We start from the raw sequence: 20,361 nt of genomic DNA on the forward strand, positions 1-20,361 counted from the left end.
TGCAGACACTTGTGGACACTGGACACTTTTGGATTGTGTGAGGCCCACTGATATCTGAGCGCTATGTGACAGGCTCGATGGCACAGCTGTGACCAAAGTGACTAGAGGATAAAGGAGATTTTGAATTTCTGCACACACTTGTGGACACTGGACACTTTTGGATTGTGTGAGGCCCAATGAATATCTGAGCGCTATGTGACAGGCTCGATGGCACAGCTGTAACCAAAGTGACTAGAGGATAAAGGAGATTTTGAATTTCTGCACACACTTGTGGACACTGGACACTTTTGGATTGTGTGAGGCCCAATGAATATCTGAGCACTATGTGACAGGCTCGATGGCACAGCTGTGACAAAAGTGACTAGAGGATAAGGGAGATTTTGAATTTCTGCAGACACTTGTGGACACTGGACACTTTTGGATTGTGTGAGGCCCACTGATATCTGAGCGCTATGTGACAGGCTCGATGGCACAGCTGTGACCAAAGTGACTAGAGGATAAGGGAGATTCTGAATTTCTGCACACACTTGTGGACACTGGACACTTTTGGATTGTGTGAGGCCCACTGATATCTGAGCGCTATGTCACAGGCTCGATGGCACAGCTGTGACAAAAGTGACGAGAGGATAAGGGAGATTTTGAATTTCTGCACACAACTGTGGACACTGGACACTTTTGGATTGTGTGAGGCCCAATGAATATCTGAGCGCTATGTGACAGGCTCGATGGCACAGCTGTGACCAAAGTGACTAGAGGATAAGGGAAATTTTGAATTTCTGCAGACACTTGTGGACACTGGACACTTTTGGACTGTGTGAGGCCCAATGAATATCTGAGCGCTATGTCACAGGCTCGATGGCACAGCTGTGACAGAAGTGACGAGAGGATAAGGGAGATTTTGAATTTCTGCAGACACTTGTGGACACTGGACACTTTTGGATTGTGTGAGGCCCAATGAATATCTGAGCGCTATGTGACTGGCTCGATGGCACAGCTGTGACCAAAGTGACTAGAGGATAAAGGAGATTTTGAATTTCTGCACACACTTGTGGACACTGGACACTTTTGGATTGTGTGAGGCCCAATGAATTTCCGAGCGCTATGTGACAGGCTCGATGGCACAGCTGTGACCAAAGTGACTAGAGGATAAAGGAGATTTTGAATTTCTGCACACACTTGTGGACACTGGACACTTTTGGATTGTGTGAGGCCCACTGATATCTGAGCGCTATGTCACAGGCTCGATGGCACAGCTGTGACAAAAGTGACGAGAGGATAAGGGAGATTTTGAATCTCTGCACACACTTGTGGACACTGGACACTTTTGGATTGTGTGAGGCCCAATGAATATCTGAGCACTATGTGACAGGCTCGATGGCACAGCTGTGACCAAAGTGACTAGAGGATAAGGGAGATTTTAAATTTCTGCACACACTTGTGGACACTGGACACTTTTGGATTGTGTGAGGCCCACTGATATCTGAGCGCTATGTCACAGGCTCGATGGCACAGCTGTGACAAAAGTGACTAGAGGATAAGGGAGATTTTGAATTTCTGCACACACTTGTGGACACTGGACACTTTTGGATTGTGTGAATCCCAATGAATATCTGAGCGCTATGTGACAGGCTCGATGGCACAGCTGTGACCAAAGTGACTAGAGGATAAAGGAGATTTTGAATTTCTGCACACACTTGTGGACACTGGACACTTTTGGATTGTGTGAGGCCCACTGATATCTGAGCGCTATGTCACAGGCTCGATGGCACAGCTGTGACAAAAGTGACTAGAGGATAAGGGAGATTGGATTGCTTTTAAAAAAGCAGTTTGCAGAGCAGTGGGTAAACAGCAATTCCAGCCTGTCAGGAAGCCTTAAAAGGCAGCCCAACAACCAACACCACTGATACACCACAATATAGCCTCCCCTTGCACTGCACACACAGTGACTGGTGTGTTGTGCAGGCCAAATCGCTAGCAGCAGAAGCAGTTTTTTTTTCTTCTCAGCAGGACAAAAAAAAAATTGGGATTGCTTTTAAAAAAGCAGTTTGCGGAGCAGTGGGTAAACAGCAATGCAGGAATGTCAGGAAGCCTTTGAAGGCAGCCCAACAACCAACACCACTGATACAACACTATATAGCCTCCCCTTGCACTGCACACACAGTGACTGGTGTGTTGTACAGGCCAAATCGCTAGCAGCAGAAGCAGTTTTTTTTTCTTCTCAGCAGGACAAAAAAAAAAATTGGGATTGCTTTTAAAAAAGCAGTTTGCGGAGCAGTGGGTAAACAGCAATGCAGGAATGTCAGGAAGCCTTAGAAGGCAGCCCAACAACCAACACCACTGATACACCACTATATAGCCTCCCCTTGCACTGAACACACAGTGACTGGTGTGTTGTACAGGCCAAATCGCTAGCAGCAGAAGCAGTTTTTTTTTCTTCTCAGCAGGACAAAAAAAAAATTGGGATTGCTTTTAAAAAAGCAGTTTGCGGAGCAGTGGGTAAACAGCAATGCAGGAATGTCAGGAAGCCTTAGAAGGCAGCCCAACAACCAACACCACTGATACACCACTATATAGCCTCCCCTTGCACTGCACACACAGTGACTGGTGTGTTGTGCAGGCCAAATCGCTAGCAGCAGAAGCAGTTTTTTTGTCTTCTTCCCTGCCTAACGCTCTCCCTACAGAATCAGCAGCAACCTCTCCCTATACTGATATCGGCAGAAGTAAGATGGCGGTCGGCGTGCACGCCCTTTTATACCCCCTGTGACGCCCACCAAAGCAAGCCAATCACTTGCATGCCCTTCTGAAAGATGGTGGTGACCCCTGCCTATGTCATCACGTTGCCCACAGTGTCCGTGGATCCTGATTGGCTGAAAAAGAGCGCAAAACAAACTTTTGAAACGCGACTTTGGCGCGTAAGTCGCCGACCTCGTGGCCGACCTCATCCTAGGGTCGGGTTTTGTTTCATGAAACCCGACTTTGCCAAAAGTCGGCGACTTTTGAAATTTTTCGACCCATTTCGCTCATTTAGCATTATGTGGAGCTCATCATATACTGTTTCAAACATTATATGGGACCAATGATTCTGTATGGAGAAATAGATGGGCCTCGTCATGAGATGTAAAAAGTGAAGTATTTTTCATTGTACTATACCGCTATTTCTCTGCCGTATCGGAGCATGATGAGTTGTGGTATGTGTTAAAGGGGCGCTCTTTCGCCCAGGGCACATGAAAACCTGGAGCCAGCCCTACCCCCCCACAACTTTAGCCAAATAACCCCTAATTTTCAGTGCGTAACTTGTATTATGAAGTTAATTAAGGTTGACAAGCTTAAGTAAGAAGAATTGATGCTTTTGGCATTCAAATGGGCACTGTAGGTGTGTTTCCTGTCCTCCTCTCACTGCCGACTTTTATTCCCCATTGACTTACATTGGGTTTCGTGTTTTGGGACGACCCCGACTTTTCCCTATAATCGGACGATCTTGCTCGACCCGACTTTTGGAAAAGTCGGGTTTCACGAAACGAAACGCGACCCTAAAAAAACAAAAGTCGCTCAACTCTACTCATGATGGCTTGCCCCTTTAAAGGGATTATTTAATTTCAAAAAGGGCAAGTTTGGGAAAACAAGAAACTTTGCAATGAATTTTTTTCTATTCTTTATACACAAGAGAAAATTTATGAATAAGAATTTTTAATTCCATACTTTGCATCTTGCTGTCTAGGTTAGCAGCGTCTTCAGAGGTGGTGGGTTTCCTAAGCAAGGAATGCACAATAGCAGGCTATTTGCTATGCAGCCTGAAATAGTCGCTTTGAAGCTGATTAGATTTTGCCAGCTTCAATGCCCCTTTTCTCCTTTGATGCCTCTACTACCAGCATCAGAGAACAGGTTTCACTCCAGCAACTCAGCCATGTGCAAAGATGAGCTGTCAATCATCATTAGCGCAGTGTTTCCTGGCAAGCAGGAAGCTGGGAGGCATGGGAGCACTGTTCTCCTGAAGACTGAACATGAGATTGTGCCTTTAAATTTACAAGTATGTCAAGCAAAATAATAGTTTTTTATTTTAAACATTTTCAATATTGGTCACTTTTTATTATTTTTAATATTAATATATAGATATATTTTTGTAGTGTTGTACTTAACGAATTCAGATAAGGTAGAACGTACCTGGAATCAATTTTCAGGCGATAGAATGAAATTTAACAAATAAAACCAAGAATGCAATTAAACAATGTATGTTATTTAAAACAAAATAGAATTTGTCTGAGAGTGCGCTGTGTAATCAATCACACAATGATGGACTAAACTTTAAAAAAAAATGCACACAGACATTAAACTTACTGATAAGAACCACATGGAAGCTCGAGTGAAGATGCATTACAAGTGGAATCTAATAGTTTTGTAATGGTAGGAGATTGTAGCCCAGCATGTGTCCAGCAATGAGAGAGACATCTCAGTATTAATAAAGTAAGTGTGGAAAGTTTCAAGTGTTCTTCAAAAGTTATTAATGCAGAGCTGGTAACTAGTGAAGGATCGGCCAGAGATTAGAAAAAATAGTTTGCATACTGTCAAAATGGTGTCACCCATGTCCAGAGGCTGGATGTGGCATTAAAGCATCACTCATTAGCTGCAATTCCAGACTCAGCCATAGGAAAAGAGTGGTGCTGTGGCTATAAAAAAAAATTGACTAATATACCTCTATATCAAAATCTCAGTTAGGCATATCACCAATAATAAAACCAGTTTAATTTTGTAAAAATTGTTTTTCAGCTTGTTTTGTTGGTGCAGAATCAGAGGGCAGGATTACAAGGAATGGTAATGGTTCCATTGTAAAGCTACAGGCAGATAACACAGAATCACAACATTGTCACAAAGTACTGGGCACAGCTCCTCCTCCCACCTGGCGCAGGGACCTCTGCACATGGACCAGAGAATCCACCCTATAGTCTCTGGCACCAGATTTCACCATACAAACTGCATAGATTAATTAATACATCAGTAAGAACTGAAGAGGTTGGTGTACTTCCTGTGAAAATCTGTGTAAGGATGGTTGGGTAATCCTCAAATTGAAAAGTGTATTTTGTGTGTCCAGCTAAAGGCTACTTTCACACATCCGTTTTTTTAAATCCGGCACGATGCGGCGAAAATTGTGAAAACCGGATCCGGAATTGCATCCGGTTTTTTCACATAGAATGTAATGATCGCCGCATCGTGCTGGATGGACATGCGGCGCCTCCGGGTTTTGCCGGATACGGCAAACATGCGCCGTCCGGCGTCTGCCAAAAACGTTGGCTACAACGTTTTTTTGCAGCGCCGGACCGGCTTTTTCAACAGCGCATGCCCGGGCACTGAGTTTTAACCCCACAAGTGACCGGCGCGCATCTCTATCTCTCCCCCTCCCTTTCTCTCTCTCCCTCTCTCTCCATACGCTTTATACCTTTCTTTGGCTGGCTCTCTCGTCCCCCGCTGTCTCTCTGACTGCTCTCTCATCCCCCGCTGTCTCTCTGGCTGCTCTCTCATCCCCCGCTGTCTCCCTGGCTGCTCTCTCATCCCCCGCTCTCTCTTTGGCTGCTCTCTCGTCCCCCGCTGTCTCTCTGGCTGCTCTCTCGCCTCCCGATCTCTCTCTGGCTGGCTCTCTCGTCCCCCGGTGCTGCGGCTCCTTTAAATGTCCTCCAAGCCACATCAGGTGCTGCATGTACATCCGGTGTCACCGCTGCAGGCCGGATCCGGCGGCCCGGCTTTTCGCCGCACGCCGCCGGACCCCTGACACCGGATGTCTGAAAGAGGCCTTAGAGACCTCATATGTCAAAGTGTGTTCAGTCTATGCCCTCCCAGACTGACCGATATCTGCAGCATGTACTGAGCATTTCAGCAGCAGCAGGGAGGAGAGATGCTTGAGGATTTGGACAATAAACTGTGCTGGATAGCAGACAACAAGCGAGACAGGACAAAACCAAAAACCACGGAACAAGGAGGGGAAATAAAGCCTGAAGAAGCACATAGTTTAACATAGTGGAATCTCAGCAGGTTTCAACATAATGTGAACAGAACCAAATAAATAATTTGCTGTAATATTTAAAAGTGTTTGTCGGCCAGCCTTAAGGTTTGTAGAAATCACAGAAGTCTGTAATCATGAATGAATAACAGTCTCAAAGTATCAGGTTGAGAAGCTTATGGCAAACAATGGGTTAACCAGCTGGTTTTGTGGAGCAAAGGTGCTAGTTGCAGAAATCATAGAAGTCTGAGAAAATTGTAGCAACATAAGAAACTGGATGTTGGCAAAGTCCAAACAAAAGGCAGCTGAACACAGTACTGTCTTAAAAAGCGTGACGTGGAGTACAGCAAAGGGCAACAGCCCTGAGGGAAGTGAGCGGAGCCTGACACTGTCGAGACAGATGTGTAACCGCTGCCAACACAGAAAGTTCACGAGAAGCAGTGTATGATTATATAAAAAAAAAAAGAGAGAAAAAAAGGAGACATAGCATGACCCTTCAAGGGCAAAACTATAATACTAATGTAATAATGTTATTACATCCAATGGAAATGAATACAGATAATAGATGCGAATACAGTATTGTCTTTCTCATGGATTAGACAGACAGCACCGAAGTAAACATTTACACCTTTTTATAAGTTACCGCATCCTTCGGCAGGAAGCTTCAGCTGCAAAATTCTGGGTCACAATTGAAATGTGCATAAACTTATTCCTCCAGACATCCCAATAGATCAATGGACAGAAATGGCGAGAAACACTGAGCGCTGATTACATCTCATTTCAATAAGAACATGCATTGTGCCGCCTTGTACTCGTGTTCGCCTGCCGTGCTCAGCTGTCTCATATTATTCTTGTCGAGGAGACATCTCCGAATCCGATTTATCAGTTTTATAGCGCAGAAGACAACCAATTCCTTGGAGGAAAGGAAAAAAGTAGAAGACAAGGAATCTGAGAAGAGTTCTAATTGTGTTGTTCTCTTCCGCACACATCTAGTCAGCTCAACTTATTTATTACAGGAATTACGAATACGTCTTGTCATTTTCTTATTTTCCCGGTAATGAAACATCTGCATGTGCTTTGTTCTCCATCTCTGGGAAATGAGTACTTCTTCTCACCCTCTGATGCTACAGTGGGTATGGAAAGTATTTAGACCCCTTTAAATTGCTCATGCTTTGTTTCATTGCAGCCATTAGGTAAATTCAAAAACAGTTCATCTTTTTCTCATTAATGTACACTCTGCACCCTAGCTTGACTGAAAAAAAAACAGAAATGTTGAAATTTTTGCAAATTTATTAAAAAAGAAAAACTGAAATATCATATGGTAATAAGTTTTCAGACCCTTTGCACAGACACTTATATTTAAGTCACATGCTGTCCATTTCCTTGTGATCCTCCTTGAGATGGTTCTACTCCTTCATTGGAGTCCAACTTTGTTTATTTAAACTGATAGGACTTTATTTTGTAAAGGCACACTCCTGTCTATATAAGACCTCACAGCTCACAGTGTATGTCAGACCAAATGAGAATCATGAGGTCAAAGGAACTGGCCAAGGAGCTCAGAGACAGAATTGTGGCAAGGCACACATCTCGCCAAGGTTACAAACGAATTTCTGCAGTACTCAAGGTTTATGAGAGCACAGTGGCCTCCATAATCCTTAAATGGAAGACGTTTGGGACCACCAGAAGTCTTCCTAGACCTGACTGTCCAGACAAACAGGAATCATAGGAGAAGAGCCTTGGTGAGAGAGATAAAGAAGAACCCCAAGATCACTGTGACTGAACTCCAAAGATGCAGTAGGGAGATGGGAGAAAGTTCCACAAAGTCAACTATCACTGCAGCCCTCCACCAGTCGGGCCTTTATGGCAGAGTGGTCTGACCAAAGCCTCTCCTCAGTGCAAGACATAGGAAAGCCCGCATAGAGTTTGCTAAAAAACACATGAAGGACTACCAGACTATGAGAAACAAGATTCTCTGGTCTGATAAGACGAAGATAGAACTTTTTGGTGACGATTCTAAGCGGCATGGGTGAAGAAAATCAGTCACTCAGTCACTGCTCATCACCTGCCCAATACAATCCCAACAGTGAAACATGGTGGTGCCAACAATATTCTATGGGGGTGTTTTTCAGCTCCAGGGACAGGATGACTGGTTGCAAATTGAAGGAAACATGAATGTGGCCAAGTACAGAGATATCCATGATGAAAACCTCTTCCAAAAGTGCTCTGGGCCTCAGACTTGGACGAAGGTTCACCTTCCAACAAGACAAGGACCCTAAGCACACAGCTAAAATAACAAAGGCGTGGCTTCAGAACTCTGTGGCCATTCTTGACTGGCCCAGCCAGAGCCCTGACCTAAACCCGATTGAGCATCTCTGGAGAGACTTGAAAATGGCTGTCCACCAACGTTCACCATCCAACCTAAAGGAACTGGAGAGGATCTGGCAGAGGATTCCCAAATCCAGGTATGAAAAACTTGTTGCACCATTCCCAAGAAGACTCATGGCTGTGCTAGCTCAAATGGTGCTTCTACTCAATACTGAGCAAAAGGTCTGAATACTTATGACCATGCAATATTTCAGTTTTTCTTTTTTTAATAAATTTTCAAAAATTTCTACATTTCTGTTTTTTTTAAGTCAAGATGGGGTGCAGAGTGTACATTAATGAGAAAAAAATGAACTTTTTTGAATTTACCAGATGGCTGCAATGAAACAAAGAGTGAAAAAATTAAAGGAATTGAACACTTTCCGTACCCATTATATATTATACTATTACTGCTCTTCCATCAGCCTGCATTTCCATTAGATTTGCTTTTCCCAATTACTTGGTAACTTAAAGGTAGTGATGGGCATACCCGAACAGTAAAATTCGGGGTCTGTACTGAATACCTACTGTTGCGGCATAGACCCTGAACACGGACTTCTCCAGGAAGTCCATGTTCCTGTTCGAGTTTGGCACCCCGAATGTCTGTTGTTTCCCACGCTGTCATCTGCATGACAGTGCAAGAAACCCTGTTGGCTCTGATCAGCGGTAAGATCATTACTGCTGGTCAGACATCTGCAGTTCATCTGACAGCCAGCAGGGATTACCAGGGGTAAAAAGTTTACCTCAGGTCACAGAGATGTCAGTTGATGTGAGTACAACTCTCATCATCCTGCTGCCGCTAATATCAGCAAGAGCAGGCACAATTTATGGAAGTATTCATCAGCTAGTGCCTGCGCTATTGATAAATAAATGTAAAAAAATGACTTCAGGTCTTTCTATTTATAATAACCAGCATGGCAAAACTGACAGCTGTGGGCTGTAACCCTCAGCTGTCAGCTTTATCATAGCTGGTTTTCAAGAATAGAGAGGTCCCCACATCATTTTTTTAAATTATTTAAAAATATCATTTAAAAAAATGGCTTGGGGTCCCCCCATGTTTGATAACCAGCCAAACTAAATCAGACAGCTGGGGGCTCGTATTCTTAGTCTGGTAAGAGGCCATGGATATTGGCCCCCTAGCCTAAAAATAGCAGCCTACAATGCCCAAAAAAGGCACATTTATTAGATGTGTCAACACTGGCGCTTTGCAAGGCTCTTTCCACTTGCCTTGTGGCGGTGGCAGGTGGGATTCTTATTTTTTGGGTTTGATGTCACCTTTGTATTTTTAGATGACTTCAAGCCCATGGCTTAGTTATGGAGAGGCATCTATAAGACGCCCCCATTACTAACCCCCATAAAAAAAATACACCCAGAATAAAGTCTTTTGTTTGAAATTAAAATGCACACTGTTTTACAAATTTATTTAAAAATAAAAACACAGTTTTATTCATGCAGATGACAGCATAGCAAACAATGGATGTTTGGGCCCCCTGTATACCTGAATGGAGTCCGGGTTCAGGTCCTGTTCTGGTACCCGAAGCAAACTTTTTTTAAATGTTCAGCCAAACCTATCACTACTTAAAGGGTTTTTCTACATACTTTGAGATGTCCAAACTCTACAAGATATCATGTGGATAGGTAATAACTTTCTGATTACTGATGGGTCCAAACTGCTCCAATTATTGACTATAGGATTGCAAAAAAATAATTACAATTGACAATCTCTGAAGGTCTAGTAGATAAGTAATGGAATGATGGTGCATGTTTTAAGGGAGCATTTCAGAGCCCTATTCCTGGGATCAGTGGGGGTCAACAAGTTAGCACTTGTTATGTCAAAGTGAGTAAAAACTGTCTATTTGCATAGGACCAAAAAATTCAACTGATAATAATAATAATTTTATTTCTATGGTGCCAATATATTCCGCAGCACTTTACATTTTAGAGGAACGTATAATATAGTAAAGACATTACAGAATAACAAGAATCACATAAATATCCAGATACCAAGAGGAATGAGGGCCCTGCTCGCAAGCTTACAATCTATGAGGAAGAAAGCTGGATGGTAGCAATTGCTTGCAATGTACGGTCTGGCCATCACTATAATAAATCGGGTGTTCATGTAATGCTGCATGAACCAGTTACCAACCAGTATGTCTATGGACACAGAGGGCTATTGAGTGCATGGAGGGTGTGAACAGATGATACGAGGGTCCTGGTTTTGAATAACATTTTGTATGTGCAAACAGGGATAGTTGGATAAATATGTTGAGACAATAGACCAGTCTGAAGAAATATGTTTTTAGGGCCCGCTTAAAACTGTGGATATTAGGGATTTATCAAATTATCCTGGGTAGTGCATTCCAAAGAATTGGCGCAGCACATAAGTCTTGCAACCAGGAGTGGAAGGCTCTGATTACTGAGGATGTTAATCTTAGGTCGTTAGCAGAACGGAGGGCACGGGTAGGGTGTAGACTGAGACAAGGGAGAAGATGAAGCGGTGCTGCACGATGGAGCACTTGGTGTGTTAGAGTGATAAGTTTACTTTGAACTCTGGAGTGGATTGGTAACCAGGGCAATGACTGGCACATGGTGGAGGCATCGGTGTAACGGTTAGTGAGTAATATCCTTGCTGCTACATCCAGGGCAGATTGGAGACGGGAGAGTTTGGTAAGAGGGAGACCAATTAGTTGAGAGTTGCAATAGACCAGATGAGAATAAATAAGAGCAACGGTAAATGTTTTTTCAGAGTCAAAAGTAAGAAAAGGTCATATTCTAGAAATGTTTTTGAAGTGTAAACGACATGAGCAAGCAAGTGATCAAATGTAGGGAGTGAATGAAGGATCTGAGTCAAGTATGACCCCAAGACAACAGGCATGTTGGGCAGTAATGGTAGAACCACACATGGAAATGGCAATATTGGGCATAGGTAGAATAGTTGCACACAAAGGAACACGTCTCAGTTTCGCTGCTGCCATCTCTCAATGACGCCAGCATCAGGTAAACCTAGGCAAATTCCAGAGTCAACTGGAAATTGGGGTATGTGTGTAGTGCTCTGCATAATTGTGCCCTTTAGTTGTCAATTAATGACATACTAGAGTCGTAGCCCAGGGACAACAAACCAATGAACAGCCCCCGCAAAATAGTTGTTTAGTAATCTCTTAACTATCAACTAGACCTCACTCGTCCTCTTGTGTTTTCCGCAGTATGGTTGGGTTTTAAATGGATTTTTTAGTTTTATGTAAGAAAACTGTAATACCTTTAACATAAAAAAAGTGTTTTATACATGTTTGACCTTTAGCAAGGACTTCAGACTAATACATTGTATCCAACTGTGCAGATACTGACGAGTTTAGCTCGCAGAGCATTGTCCAGGCTGGATACAATTGTATCCACGTGCCATTTTTCTACGGCCGTTTCTTGACTTTTGAAACTTGTATATTAGAAAGATGTAGAACTTATCATTAATAATATTATTGATGTGATAATAATTCATCAGCATAGAGTCAGGTCGGTTCACAAAACTGGATAAAGCAAATCTCTTTGTAGCTAATAAAAGGTTAAAGCCAATCCTCCTGTTTTCTTGCTGTTGAATTAAACTTTGAGTTAATGTCCCTTTCATAACTTATGGACCTAGGTTACAGTGCGGAGCTGGCATTTCACAGGCGCTCTGCTTTTTTTGTTTCCCTTTTTATGTTTATATTCCTGTTTTATGAGTCGACATTACTATAACTTTATTAATATGTTGGAAACATTGCAATGTGAAAAATGGACATATTAAACTTTACCTCCAAAGCTGTGATGGAATTTTATATTTTTATTGGCTTCTATGAAATATGCAGTATCGAGCCGGCGCTGCATTTATCCTACACTGGATGTTGCTTGGTGATAAATGCTCGTGTGGTACAATGCATTAATGTTCTCTGCTGAAATTAGTTATTTTGAAATATCTGCTGAAAACTTAGCCTTGTAACAAATAGACCCGGTAAATAAGATTCCTTCACTGCTTTCTTGGTGACTCACTTCATTTAAGCAATGAAAATGGAAAAGTCAAATCATTACTTAAAGCACACCTGTCCTTTCACACAAAAGCTGTAGAAAAGCATGACCTTGCTGCCCTTATCACAAGTTATTCTGTGCATGAACCGTTCAGTTTATTACACTTGGTAACATGTTAGGTTCTCGTGCTCTGTGGCAATTGGCTGTTTCTAATTCAACAATGTTCTGCCAGCACTATAGGTGCTAGAAATCTCTTTCCCTCATGTTCCAACATGCATTGCACTTGCCCAATGGCTTACCTGTCCTGCACAGTAAACCCATCTGTACATTATTCTTCTAAGCAATTTGACAGCCAGAACAGCTAAAGCAAAAAGAAAGAAACCCACCCAATTCACCATTAAGAGACAAAAAACAACCCTCACTGCCAGTAGAGAGACAACCCCCCACTTCATGTAGAGAGGTAAATCCCCACCCCACTTCCTGTAGATACAAATACCCAAACCCACTTCCTGTAGATAAAAATACCCAAACCCACTTCCTGTAGATACAAATACCTGCCCCTCACTTCCTGAACAGAGACAAAGACCTGTCCCACTTCCTGTTGAGAGTCAAAGACTTACCCAACTTTCTGTAGGTAGACAAATTGCCACTCCCACTTCCTGTAGATAGACAAAGACTGACCACACTTCCTGCAGAGAGACAAAGACCCACCCCACTTCCTGTAGAGAGACAAAGGCATGACACCCAAATCCAGTAGAAAGAAAAAAACCTGCTCCACTTCCTGTAGACAGAGAAAGTCTCAACCCTATTGACTGACCTGGGTTGGAGTAGTGGTATTGCAACCACTAGGGGCAGCTCTGGCAGATAGCCTAGTCAAGAATAGCTGGGGGTCGGTACACGGAAGTGCAGTATAATCTTGGAATGAAGGAGCAGGTGAAAGGAAGCTTGACTAAAGGCTAAGAGCTTAAAAATCTCACAAGGAAGGAAGTACAATCAACAGGTGTGAGGGACGAGGGAGGCCCCATTTTGGATTACAGGTTCAGGACATCTCACTCCACTCCTGGAATGTGCCTCCCACCCTTGGCATTCCCCAGGATCAATGTTTTTCTTTAATTAAAAATCCAGGAACAAGCTCTTTGAAGCTCAGTGACTAGCAATTAGCTCAAGGGTGTGAGTTCTAGTGCAGGCACAGCTAAACTGGATTCCTTTTGTATATTTCATACACTAGAGGTCACAACATGGCTCTGAGGTATTGAATCTGGAAAATGACCTATAACAACAGAATGCAATTCCTTCCCCCACACACCCATGCCTGGCAACCACCTGTAGCACTCTGCGTTATGGAGTTATGAAGCATAGCAGCCAGGGCTTACATATGGTAGGCATAATTGATCTCCCTGCACAGATAAATCCCAGAGGAACTCAGTGGTGGTGCCGCCGACCCATTTGGAGCTACCGGCAGAAAGTAATGGGACATCCACAGTCCTGCCTGCAAAAATCATACTCTCAGAGATGGGAAGAGAGAGGCTGCACAAGCCCAGGGGTGGTCACAGAGTGTAGGATGGAACAGCCTAGGAGATAAGAGGCAGCTGCTCATTTTGAGCTTAGTTTTCTACTGGCAGGAGGATTTGTTACCAGACGCAGCCAGGAAAACCACATAACTAAGATTTGGACTTGTGATCCATCAGCGCCTTCCTGTGGTCACATGCTACATAACATGGTAATTGCAACCTATCTATACCATATCCTTGTACTACACTCCTAACTGTATACCTGTATATTGTTCTTGTAAATATATACCTGTATTTTTCTAGTGCGCCTTTTTGACAATTAAATATAAAATGATTCTTGGGCTGCTCTTTTATCTCGATACACGAATCCCCACATCCGCATGCTCGGTTGGTAATGTTATAAGCTACCCGGGTTAGTTTCTGACCTGATATAAACCTTTTGTCAGGCCGGGCTTATGTCAAAAGAGGATCTGGTGGTAGCATACCATACTGTTAGTGAGAAACTCTGGCAGTGACAGCTGGGAAGATTATATATATCCCCAACCTGGTCTGGTGATATATATCCCCCCTCACTGGGAGCGCCTCAATAACTTGTACGTATAAGGGAAGCCTTTCCGGCAACTATTTGCCCTTGGTGCCATTCCCTAACTGACCTGGGTAATGTGGTGGCGCCAGACAGCCGATCCCTGCTGGGTCCTTTTCTCCCCTCCCCCGAGGTGAGCGAAGTCAACAACCCATTCCCCTGTGCGATTCATCACACAAGGTTTAAGTAGGGTGTTCAATCAGGGTGGAGTCAATCAGGAACTCAGAGTGGAGACAATCAGAAACAACACAGCTACTAGTATCTGTGCTAGCAAGGAACTGTCCAGTGAGCTGAATAGGTCAGAGGGAAGAGTTTGTGCACAAGAATTGTTGGGTTTGAGTCCTGACACAGACTCTCCTCGACCTCTTGTAAAAAAAGACCAACCCCCATTTCCTGTAGAGACAAAAACCAGCAGCTAGAAGATCCAAAGGGGAACCAGCCTACCCTCTGTCTATTTTCACCTCCTTAGTGTTGGCCTGCTTTTGGTGCACATCCTAGGAATCAGTCCGCACTCTATTTCCTTCCTGGGAACTGGTTTTCCCTTGGTGCACATCTTAGTTTTTAGTTCTTTTTTAGGAATTGGCCGGCCTGATGTGAACTGCCTGTTGATTGGGCCATTCTTTATGCGCTTTCTGCGAATTGGCCTACTCTTAGTATCCTTATGACAAAGTAGTCCGCCATATATGAGCTTCCTTGGACTCCACTTCCCCTGCGTGAATGTCTTATGTATTAAAAAGCTGACTTTGAACTTTTTGGGATTAGGACAGCCCTAAGTACACTTATGTACTTAAGTACTTTGGAATCAGCCTCATTTACTTAAAGATTGACTTTTGCAGGGCTTAAGACATGATAAAATTTGGCTTTTAACACCAGATCCAGCTACAGAATTAGCTGTTGACTGTTCCTTTAAGCTTTACTCTGGCATAAAATATCAGCCAATGTCCTTAGATACAAATCATTGTGTTACAAATTAAAACAAAAATAACCCTGTAATGGAATATTGACTTTCATCTCAGTCTGCTGCTCTTCCCTCCTCAGGTGTTATGTGTGCTTGACCAGGGGAGATGAGGAGACCTCAATGATATTTCAGTGATGGGGAGAATAAATATCGAGGAGCTTTCTTTGTGCACCATGCGCAGAAATGCATTATTAATTGTACGTGTTACAATAGTTACCAAATCTGGAAACTGCAGATGTCCGATTTAACTGGATCGCCTGCAATCAGCAATGACACAAAACAGCAATAGCTAGGGCGGTCCAGTTGCAGAGTCAATACTACTGGAAAATGACCACCGTCCCCCCTGCAAAGTCCGACTTTTATCAGGTTTCTGAATAGTCTCCATACTATTGCACACATGAAAAAAATCCCAAAATTTAATGGATCCTATCAAAGTCAGGGTAGTCAAATGTACAGTATATGCCTTTAGTAAATATTTGTATTCTCTTTGATTTGACATTTCTGAAAATCTTTTCTTCTCATTTTGTATCATTTTGTATCATGTTGGTCCCCTGTTACTCCTGTAACTAAATGAACACATGGACATTACCATTCACCTTGTCAAAGTAATGAGTCCCTGCACACTCCGACCCTAGAGTTGCTGATTTAACAGTGGCATTGTGACGACACAACCACGACTAACATATGTCAAATTGTTCATACTGCCACGGTTCCACCCCTCAGTGTGTCTGGGATGCCGTTACTGACAGCTCGGCAGTCCAATTTGGTATAAGGGTGTGCTGAAGCTGTCAGCCCTTTGATTGACAGCTTGGCCATCCAATGGGGTACAGGGGCGTGTTGAGCTTTCAGTGTGTTGATTGACAGCTTGACTATCCATTCTGAGATTGAGAGGAGTCGGCTGTCTCCATGTGTTTGCCATGCTACTTAACTGAGCTGTTTCTGCAAGACCTATGCCAGACGTACATTCATCTTGTGAGGCTTGTGCTCCTTGTGTTCTGCATGTTGATCTTTTGTTGGATTACCTTGGACTTCATTCTGACCATCCGTCTGTTTAACCCATTCTGCTCTGATCCATTATCCTCCTGCTATTCTGACTTCGGAACGTTACCTGACTACGCTTTTATCTCTTCATTTTGTTTATGACATACTCTCTTGCATTCTGATCTTGGACTTCTTGACTATCCTGACTCACAGCTTGGCCGTAGGAAGTGACTAGCATTACATATGCATTTCTAAGAGAAATACATTTCTAGAACAAATTGCATCAAATCTGTCAGATCTGTCTATGGCAATTTTGTGGGGGAGTGAAAAAAATGCAATTGTTGTGAAGATGTGGCTTTTGACAAAGTTTGCAATGATTTTTCCCACCATAAAAGTGAACTCCATCCCTTGATAACTTCCCACAAATTTCTCTAAGAGTAAAAGTCATGAGTTCTCATTAACCCCTTAATCCAACAGGTCATTAGGTGTGTCATTGTTGGGTGCCCGTGTGTAGAGGGGGCTCAGGAGCCGAGAAAACTCCACATGCATGAAGGGTGTATTACACAAGGCATCTGTGTCTATCAGCAGCAACCAGTGCTGAACTCAGGTCACTGCTGTCAACCATTGAAATGCCACTGTTAATCTCTGCTAGCAACATTTAAATGGAGCAAGAAAGGCAATTACTAGGTACTAATCGGTTACCTTGGTATTCAGAGGTCTTCAAAGCTTCACAGTAGACTGTGATTTCGCTGTTTACTACAATACCATAGTATAAGTGATTGGATCGTCACAGGTTCAAGTCCTCTAGGGTACTACAGAGCAAAGTTAAAAATTGGAAATGTCTAAATAAAAAATACATATAAAAATTGGATAAACTCCTCTTTTCCTCCATTAAAAATAAAGAAATAAAAAAAAACATTTGGTATTACCACAAGCATAAAGGTCCATCAAAGTATAATTTAACCCCTTACTGGCAGAGCCATTTTGCAGCTTAATGACCAGGCCAATTTTTACAATTCTGACCACTGTCCCTTTATGAGGTTCTAACTCTGGAACGCTTTAACGGATCCTGCTGATTCTGAGAATGTTTTTTCGCGACATATTTTACTTCATGTTAGTGGTAAAATTTCTTCTATATGACTTGTGTTTATTTATGAAAAAAAGAAAATATGAAAAAATTTTGAAAATTTTGCAATTTTCAAACTTTAAATTTTTATGCCCATAAATCAGAGAGATGTGTCACACAAATGTCTTAATAAGCAACATTTGTCACATGTCTACTTTACATCAGCTCAATTTTGGAAACAAAATTTTATGTTCTTAGGAAGTTATAAGGGTTAAAAGTTGACCAGCGATTTCTCTTTTTTTCAACAAAATTTACAAAACAATTTTTTTAGGGACCACATCATATTTAAAGTCATTTTGAGGGGTGTACATGACAGAAAATACCCAAAAGTGTCACCATTCTAAAAACTGGTCCCCTCAAGGTGCTCAAAACCACATTTAAGAAGTTTATTAACCCTTTATGTGCTTCACAGGAACTGAAGCAATGTGAAAGTAAAAAACTAACATTTAACTTTTTTTGGAAAAAATTTACTTCAGAACCAATTTTTTTATTTTCACAAGTGTTAAAAGAGAAAATAAACCACAAAACTTGTTGTGCAATTTCTCCTGAATATGACAATACCCCATATGTGGGGTAAACTACTTTTTCGGTGCATGGCAGGGCTCGCAAGGGAAGGAGCGCCGTTTGACTTTTTCAACGCAGAATTGGCTGGAATTCAGATCGGACGCCATATTGCGTTTGGAGAGCCCCTGATGTGCCTAAACAGTGGAAACCCCCAACAAGTTACTCCATTTTGGAAACTAGACCCCTTAAGAAATTTATCTAGATGAGTGGTTAGCACTTTGAACCTCCAAATGCTTCACAGAAGTTTACAACGTAGAGCCGTGAAACTAAAAAATCATTTTTTTTCCACAAAAATGATCTTTTCACCCCCAAATTTTTATTTTTACAAGGGTAACAGGAGAAATTGGACCCTCAAAGTTATTGTGCAATTTGTCCTGAGTATGCCGATACCCTTTATGTGGGGGTAAACCACTTTTTCGGCGCACGGCAGAGCTCCGAAGGAAAGGAGCACCGTTTGACTTTTTCAATGCAGAATTGGCTGGAATTGAGATTGGACGCCATGTCGTGTTTGGAGAGCCCCTGATGTGACTAAACAGAGAAAAAACCCCACAAGTTTTGGAAACTAGACCCCTTAAGGAACTTATCTAGATGTGTGGTGAGCACCTTGAACCCCCAAGTGCTTCACAAAAGTTTATAAACGCAGAGCCGTGAAAATAAAAAATATTTTTTTTTCCTCAAAAATGATCTTTTAGCCCGCTATTTTTTATTTTCACAAGGCTAACAGGAGAAATTGGACCACATAAGTTGTTGGGCAATTTGTCCTGAGTACACCTATACCTCATATGTGGGGATAAACCACTGTTTGGGCGCATGGAGAGCTCGGAAGGGAAGGAGTGCCATTTTTGAATGCAGACTTTGATGGAATGTTCTGCGGGTGTCATGTTGCATTTGCAGAGCCCCTGATGTACCTAAACAGTAGAAACCCCCCACAAGTAACACCATTTTGGAAACTAGACCCCCCAAGGAGCTTATCTAGATGTGTGGTAAGCACTTTGAACCCCCAAGTGCTCACAGAAGTTTATAAACGCAGAGCCGTGAAAATAAAAAAATAATTTTTTTTCCTCAAAAATGATTTTTCAGCCCGCTATTTTTTATTTTCACAAGGTTAATAGGAGAAATTGGATCACAAAAGTTGTTGTCCAATTTGTCCTGAGTACGCTGATACCATTTTTGTGGGGGAAACCACTGTTTGGTCGCATGGGAGAGCTCGGAATGGAAGGAGCGCCGTTTTGGACCAAGATGGCGGTGCTCACAGAAGGAGGAAGAAGGCACGGGAACCACCGGGAGGTACCGGGGCGTGATCGGGGACCCTATTTCTCTCTCCTCTGATGTGCGATCATATCAGAGGAGAGAAATTAAATGCAAAATCGCGGCTTTTTTGGGGGGGTCGCTGATATATGGTTAATAACAGCGATCTCAAAAGTGGGGTCGGTAAAAACTGACCCAAATCATGCTCTCTGGTGTTTCGGCTACCCCCGACAGCCAAGACCCCAGAGAAAATCTGACTCTGGGGGGCGCTATACACTTTCTCCACAGCGCCGTGAATTAACGGCACTCTTGTTTAATTACCCTTAACTACCACCGTTAAAAGGCGTATCGGCGATCGTTAAGGGGTTAGATATAACAACCATAGCAAGAAAAATAAAAATCAATCACTGCACCTACCTAAAAGACAAAATACAATAAAAAGTGATCAAAACATCCTAACCGAAATTGGTGTTAATAAAACCATCAGCTCACCAGTTGAAAAACACAAGCTCTTGAAAAAGAAAAATATTACAGGTTTTTTTTGAAAATGTCAAAAACTACTTTTTGCTTTAGAAACTTCTGATTTTTTTTCACCACTTAAAAAAAAAAAAAAAAAATTCTATGCAAATTTGGTATTGTCATAATCAGGGCAGCCCGTGTTTGCGTGGGTTTTCTCTGGGTACTCTGGTTTCCTCCCACATTCCAAAGACATACTGATAGGGAATTTAGATTGTGAGCCCCATCGGGGACAGTGTTGATAATGTGTGCAAACTGTAAAGCGCTGCGGAATATGTTAGCGCTATATAAAAATAAAGATATTATTATTATTATTATTATTAATCATGCTGAGAGGGAGAAACATGTCATTTTTTTGTTATTCAAAATTTTTATTGCTTTATAATACATAATAACAAACTTATCAACAGGTTCAAACAAACGCACCATATGGAATAGTAGCTACTGAAAAAGAGAATTGTGTAGTAGCATGAAAACAAACAACTCCATACAGTATCAACAGTAGCTTGCAAAAGACAATTGACAACC

Source organism: Dendrobates tinctorius, unplaced genomic scaffold (assembly GCF_039654945.1).
Source record: "Dendrobates tinctorius isolate UK_male_01 unplaced genomic scaffold, ASM3965494v1 ptg000058l, whole genome shotgun sequence".
In the NCBI taxonomy this organism is placed as follows: domain Eukaryota; kingdom Metazoa; phylum Chordata; class Amphibia; order Anura; family Dendrobatidae; genus Dendrobates; species Dendrobates tinctorius.